Raw genomic sequence first — 7,347 nt, forward strand, 5'->3', positions numbered from 1 at the left:
CTGGACCCCGTTACATAAAGGTAAGAAAGCCTTGTAGCATGGAATTCTCCTTTAATGTTTGTGTGCTTCTCCTTGTTGTTAGTCATAGTTGTCTTACTAGTTGTTACTTGATATGTTGTTACTCGGGTCGCTTTTTATATTTGTATTTCATTTTGAGTTAAGACACTACTGTTAAAGCACTGTATGCACTACTGGCACTTAAAGATAAATAAAGGCAAGTTATATTGAAGGAAATTATTGTATTGTTTTATATCACAATATTTGCATATTTACATTATCTCCTTTACAGCTCTAGTATGGCTCGATTATGAGACTCATGTGAGACTCAAAGTAGCCAATAAAGATATCTCACCTACCTCTCATTTATCTCTCACTATAATCTCATTTCAAGCTATGCTTAGCATCCTGAGCAATAAACGAGACTTAAGTGATCATGAAATGAGATCTCTCCTAGTTCTCATTTATCTCTCACTGCAATCTCAAACAAAGCTACATGAGACACTAAACAGCATTAAAGTAGACTATATCGATATCTCAATTTTGTCGCCTAAGGCATTTTAGGCGACATAATTGAGACTTTGGTGATCATCAAATGAACCACGTATGAACCACAAATGAGACACTCCCTTATGTCTCGGGAGCAATATATCAGCTTTAAAAGAGCAACAAGATTTTCCTCTGGGGAGGGCCCTGGGGTGTTTTGACTCGTACTCCATATCCAACAGAAAAGAGAGGAATTGTAGTTCAACTGAAGAATATTTATTATCTCCAAAAATCTCCAAACAAAACATGAAATAATAAGTAAGCAATAAGTGAGTAAGGTCAAAAACTGTATGCCTTCCCAGCCTCACCAAACATTTTCCATTGTTCTCAAAATGTATATCTTTGATTAATTGAAAATGGTGGGCCCTATTGTAAACAAGTGTAATGCTTTATGGTGTCGTCCACTCACTGTTAACAGTTTTTGTATTGAGTTGTACTTGAAATGTACTGTAATTCTGCAAACTGTTAATCAATCAAATTATATATATATATATATATATATATATGTGTATAATCACAGACTGCTGGACATCCACTGGAGAGTACTCCAGGCATAAGGTTGATCAACCCTTATTTGGTCCCACCTGGTTTCTCAGGAGGCACTATCAATGACTTAGTAAGGAGTAGTAACATATAGCCTGCACTTGCTGCAGTAGATGTAAAAGATATGCAGTCACCTTCACCTTCACTCTGCGTGCCAACAATATCACTACCATGTGAGGTATGACAGCAGTTGAGCCAAATAAGTCCATACTAATTATCCATATTGTATAAATATGGATAATAGTTCAGGACAGACAGGCCTTTTCGGGGAGGTTAGATGGTTAACTGCTCTTCTGGGGTCATGTCAAAATTGGTTTCTACGTCCTCCTAAACCAATAAACAGACGTATCACTCTTGATCCTATGTTAAATTCAGAAGTTCACGATGCACCCTTTTTCAAAGCGGCAGTGATGTTGGATTTGCCCAGTAGGCCTATGGGGACCAGGACAATTGTGTATTATGTTGGTCATGTCCATCCATGGTACATGGTGGTACAGTACATTATAACTTTTTTTTCTCTTTCAATAATTGTTACCTAAGCCTATAACCCACTAACCCTACGACACTGTGGTGACCATTGTGGTTTTGCATATTCAGACTAGTACCCCAAAACAGTATGCCGTACTCACTCTGCTTCTCTTCTGAAACTGGTAACTGCTATCACATTTGATCACTTCTGGATGTCAGACCACAGACCAACTACATGATATGCTATACCCCAAATACTTTGACCCCCTTAATGTTACAGAGGTCACCTGTCATATCTTGCCCATAGTCTATAAAACTTGTATAAACCAATGAATAGTGTAGTGACAGTGCTTTAATTTGCGGGCACAATTATGGAAACTGTGTATACAATATATATTTTGTGATTGCCAACTTTGTTTGTTGATTGAGATTTGATTGAGATTTGTTGATTGTCAACTTTGTATTCATAATTTGTTTTATTCAGCCAAAAAAGGACCTCTGGACCCCAGACTTGTCCCTGTAGATAGCTTTGTGTATGGCAAACCGATTTGGACCTATAGTGGAAACTATGCCAATACTGAGATTTATTTTCTTTCAAATGTTGTCATGCGGTTATCAAGGTGAGACATCACAACCCTTCACATTGGCACCGTTACAAAAAAGACTGCCTACTTACTGTTTAGTACTCATCATTCTAGTGACTATGAAAACTTTAAGCCCTGTATGAGAGTAATGTGCCATCTCATGTAGAATTTAGCATCTCATAACAAACACAATTATTACCAACTGACTCCATTCAAATAATTCTAGTGCTATAGTCATACATTTAACTGGCATTATTTTGATGGACATAAAGCTGGACATTTCTGCAATGGCTGGAGCAACTTTCAAGACAAGAAAATATATTTAGAGCATTTATTTCAGAAAAAAATGTATGATGAAAATAGCTCCCCTCACAACCCCTGTGTTTTAAAGGTCCGCTGACATGCCCCGAAATTAATATGGGTGGTACAGCACATCACGTGGTCTGACTGAAAACAGTTTGAAACAGTTTGAAACGGGGCTACGGCGCTAGCAACAAGTGGCTATAGGTCAGGCTAGCGTTTTTGACGGTACATTTAGCGTCATATTGGCTATAAATGTAATTGAAAAAAAATATTTTTTCGCCAGAAATGCTTAGTTTGAATGCAATTGAGGTTGGCGTGGGTTTTTTTAGGGGAACTGCAGCACAAGCGCAAATTTTGGACTGGAGTCCCATGTTCCCCCGGTCGCCAACACCCCTGTCTGCCCGCTCTGAGACCTCTCAGCCCCGCAGCGCGACAGTCGCGACTACGGACGGTCTGCTGTTGTCTGGCCGCTGTGAGAGCAGCGCGACTACTGTTCTTTTCCCCTCTCAGCCGCAGGCTGACATGTACACCCTCGCTCTCACTCTGTAATACCGTAGTTAGTTACCACAACATTGTTCAAGTGAACTATAGTGTGTTTATGTTTGTATTCATTGTAATAATAAATATCGCTATGCCGAGGCATAGTCTTGCGGACGAGATCATGAGCCTCTACGGGGGACTGGGCATGTGTGTACACACACAGCATAGCAACTTATGCTACTATTTTGGTGTCACATTTAGCTTGAATACTGGGTGAAAGTCTCATTCAAAAAATTAATTTTTCGCAACATTGTTCAGGTGAACTGTGTGTTTATGCTTGTTCATTGTAATAATCAATATCGCTATGATTATTTTTATTTATCGCCGCGTCGCTCCGCATGACAACATACAGTCTAGCCCGTCTCAGATGCAGGCTGCACACACACGGACGGACGGACGGACGTATAGTCTCTGGTCAGGTCCCCGCATTGAACTGGGCATGTGTGTACGCACACACACACACACGCAATGGCACGGAATCTGCCTCGGGCGTCTGTAGCTCTCTTCCCCGCTGTCATGCACTATAGCCATGTGTGTGTGCGTACACACATGCCCAGTTCAATGCGGGGACCTGACCAGAGACTATACGTCCGTCCGTCCGTGTGTGTGCAGCCTGCATCTGAGACGGGCTAGACTGTATGTTGTCATGCGGAGCGACGCGGCATCGGCGATAAATAAAATAATCATAGCGATATTGATTATTACAATGAACAAGCATAAACACACAGTTCACCCGAACAATGTTGCGAAAAATTAATTTTTTGAATGAGACTTTCACCCAGTATTCAAGCTAAATGTGACACCAAAATAGTAGCATAAGTTGCTATGCTACCACGGCCACCAAGCCCGGCGAGCCCGCATAGAAGTCGTTGGGGAAAGCTTTCGCCACTCTGACGTCAGAATCATGATAGCATTGTTTGATAGCAGTTATTAGCTCCCGAGGGGCGTGTCAGTCCTCCTTTAAGCATTATGTTATATACTTTAGCTATTGGTGCTATGCTACGAGCTTGCAGGTCTGCTATTTCTGAAGTTAGTGGTGCAACTCTGTGTGGGGGTGGGAGTTCCATACCCACAGGAACGCACCCAGGGTTCCAGCGAGCCGCCCCGCATCAGAAACGGTTGAGAAATGACAGTTACCGTGTAGGGGTCCCTCTACTGTACTGTCACTGTACTGGCACACCCGGAATCACCATATTTACAGTTAAGGCGAGACACCCCAGGTGAATAGGGAAAAAAAGTTAAATAATAGCTATCACAATGAAACTTCTCCAGTTGATTACTTATATTAAAACTAAGATTTTTTGTATTACAAGTTTTCTGAAATTATATGTTTAAATATGCAATATACATTTCGGGACGATAAATCTGAAGATCGGATAAAGCCAGGTTCAAAATGATCATTTCATTTTGTTGACACATTAGAGACAAAGAAAATTACACATGGGATTTTTGATATCTCTAATTATCACTCCACAAATCAGAAAATAGTGTCAACAGGCATAAAAAACCCAATTTTCGGCATTTTTTTGGTATAAAATGTGATGTAAATCAGGCTGTGAATGATATATCAACAAATCCATGTGTAAATGTCTGCGGAATATAGTTATGAATAAGACTGGAAAGTTTGGTGTATGTGAGTTCAACTGAAGTGGAAATTCTTTGTCCCAAGTATGAGGAAAACTCATTTTGAGAAAACGGCCTTTAAAGATTTGTATTGTAAAATTCCAAAACGTTTTATTTGAAGCCACTATTTTGAGACAAAATATCTCATCCAAACCTTGGCAACAACATATAATGGCATATATCATTGGAAAGGTCTGGACCTCAAGCTGACTGTGGTCTGATCCAAATATGGTCACTTCCTTTGTACCAACAACCAATCATGAAAATAGAGATGGTGGCTTTTCACCCCGAAAAACGAGCTGTCATTGGCTAAAATAAACTATCCAACTAAACATCTAAATCTGTATTTTTAATGTGTATTTTGCTTTAGTTTGAAAGAAAACATGTTTAGGAAGCAAAATAGCAAAAAAAAAAAAAAAAGAAAAATCATGATTTCACCTGGGGTGTCTCACCTTAATATGTACAAGTGTGCGTTGTGCACAGGTGGTGAAAAACATCCATGCTGATAAAATAAAAATACATTTATTCTAATACTACAGCAGACACGCAAACGTTCCTTTTGTCGGAAACCTGTGACAAAAAAAGCATGATCAGCATGATTACAAAATCCAAATAGGAACGGTTCTCTGATTTTGTTCTCATCCGATTCCCCGTCATGATTTAAAAAAAAAAAATGTAGTAGGCTGTCAGGGCCACCAGAGCGTCCTCCCCCCCCTTGACCATTATAGAGGGTCGACAGACCGACCCCTGGAACAGGTGCCCGTTTAAGTCCAGCCACTTGCAGGCTTCTTCAATTTCCTTCATCACAGGAGATTCCTATTGAGAATTGAAATGTTCAGTCAATCACCCATACCTATAACACATTCTGTTGTATGTTTTCTGTCTTGCATGTCATCATTTACATCTGTAGACAGGCATACAGGCGGCACAGGCCATTGACTGATTGATTGAAATATGTATTAACAGTTTGCAGAATTACAGTACATTTCAAGCACAAACTCAATACAAAGACTGTTAACTGTGAGTGGACGACCCAATTAAGCGATCTGTCAATCTGCCTATGCTGTAACAATACCAGGAATCTTTAAAAAATATATATTGAACTAATAAAAATTATCCATCTTCCAACAGACCTCACAAATTAAAATAATATGTCACCAGAAGCAGGGATGTATGTTGTATGCAGCCATGCTGTTGCTAATGAATAACCTTACACTTTGGCTACATGTTTAAGCATTTATTTCAGCATTTTATGTCGATGTAAGCTCTTCATGTGAACAGTTTTCCTGTGTCATTAACTAATTTTATGAAACAATGGCCAGAGCCAGTTAGCCAACAGCTAACATAATAATGCAAGGTACAAGCAAGTGCATGTTACAAAAACAGAATATAAGGGGGAAAACGAACCCGTTTAACTCCTAACGCTAGGTGCATTAATGGTAGTTTAGCGTCATAAGTTAGAATCGGAATATTGCTTGTTGTGTTGTTAGTTTACTCGATTGTTAGCTATTTAGCTAAGAGGCTACTCGAGTAGGCAAGAAAGAAAAGAAAAACAAACTAATTAACTCCTGTTCATAAGGCTAGTTTACACTGCAGAACGTTTACATTTATATTAAGTTATACTTATAATATTAATATTGTCTTGCTGGTTTACGTACCTTGCTTCGATGAGAGAGGAGAAATAACTGCAGCAAACCCAATAGTGTCAGTGGTGCCAGATTTTGCAACAGAAATATTGAAAATAAGCCACTCAACAAATTGCAACAGATTAGCTAATTTAAATCTAATGTTCATCAACTGTTTGAAAATAGCAGAGCTAGAAGCATAGCAGCATATTAAATTAATAATAATATTAATAATAATACTAACAGTACTAATAATGATAATAATACAAGTCGCTTATAATAAGCGAACATTGCAACATCCACATCAACTGGGGGAACATGACGTCATCACTGTGAGACAACATGGCGTCATCACTGTGAGACGTCAACTGTGGGACACATCAACTCCTGAAAGTGTCTGCAGCCAGACGCTTCTCCATTTAATGGCAATTCTATCTCTCGGACCCCCGATTTATATTGTAAAATCAATGTTAATTTAACTCTGAGTGTACAAATGGAACCAAACGGTACACTCTCAAGAGTTACAGACCCATATAAGGGACCATTTGGTTCCTAATTATCATTTAGCTGGGGACCCCTGGAACTCCCTCAAGGACCCCTGGGGGTCCCCGGACCTCATTTTGGGAACCCCTGCTGTACGGACACATCGATGACCCCTAGGTAGCTGTGACTGAATGCTTTCCGTGGTAACGGTTGTTGTGGTTTCCTTTCTCCTCTCAGAAAGCGCGTCTGTCCAGGATACGAATGTCCAAGACTGAAAGTTCCAGCACCTTCCTGCACGGCAAGAGAAATGGACTGTTCACCGAAGCCCTGGAGCTCACGGTAAGACCGCTCACACGCCCACACACGCACGCGCGTACAACAAAACCGCGATCCTGACAAACACTTCCCTGTTTACCGCTGCAGAAAGAATCCCTCGTATCTCCTACTCTAAGGTGCTCTCTGTGGTTTTGATCAGATGGAAATACTAAGCTCTTCATTTCTGACTTCTGACCTGCCTCTCGTTCAAAATGTGAACGCGAGCGATCGTCGAGCGATTTAATTGAAACGAGAGAAATGTCTCCGGTTTTTTTTCCGGAACAGAAGGGGGGGGGGGGGTAACCTGACGCTGCCAGATC

The sequence above is a fragment of the Protomyctophum bolini genome (assembly GCF_963924005.1).
Source record: "Protomyctophum bolini genome assembly, chromosome: 5".
Classification (NCBI taxonomy): Eukaryota; Metazoa; Chordata; class Actinopteri; order Myctophiformes; family Myctophidae; genus Protomyctophum; species Protomyctophum bolini.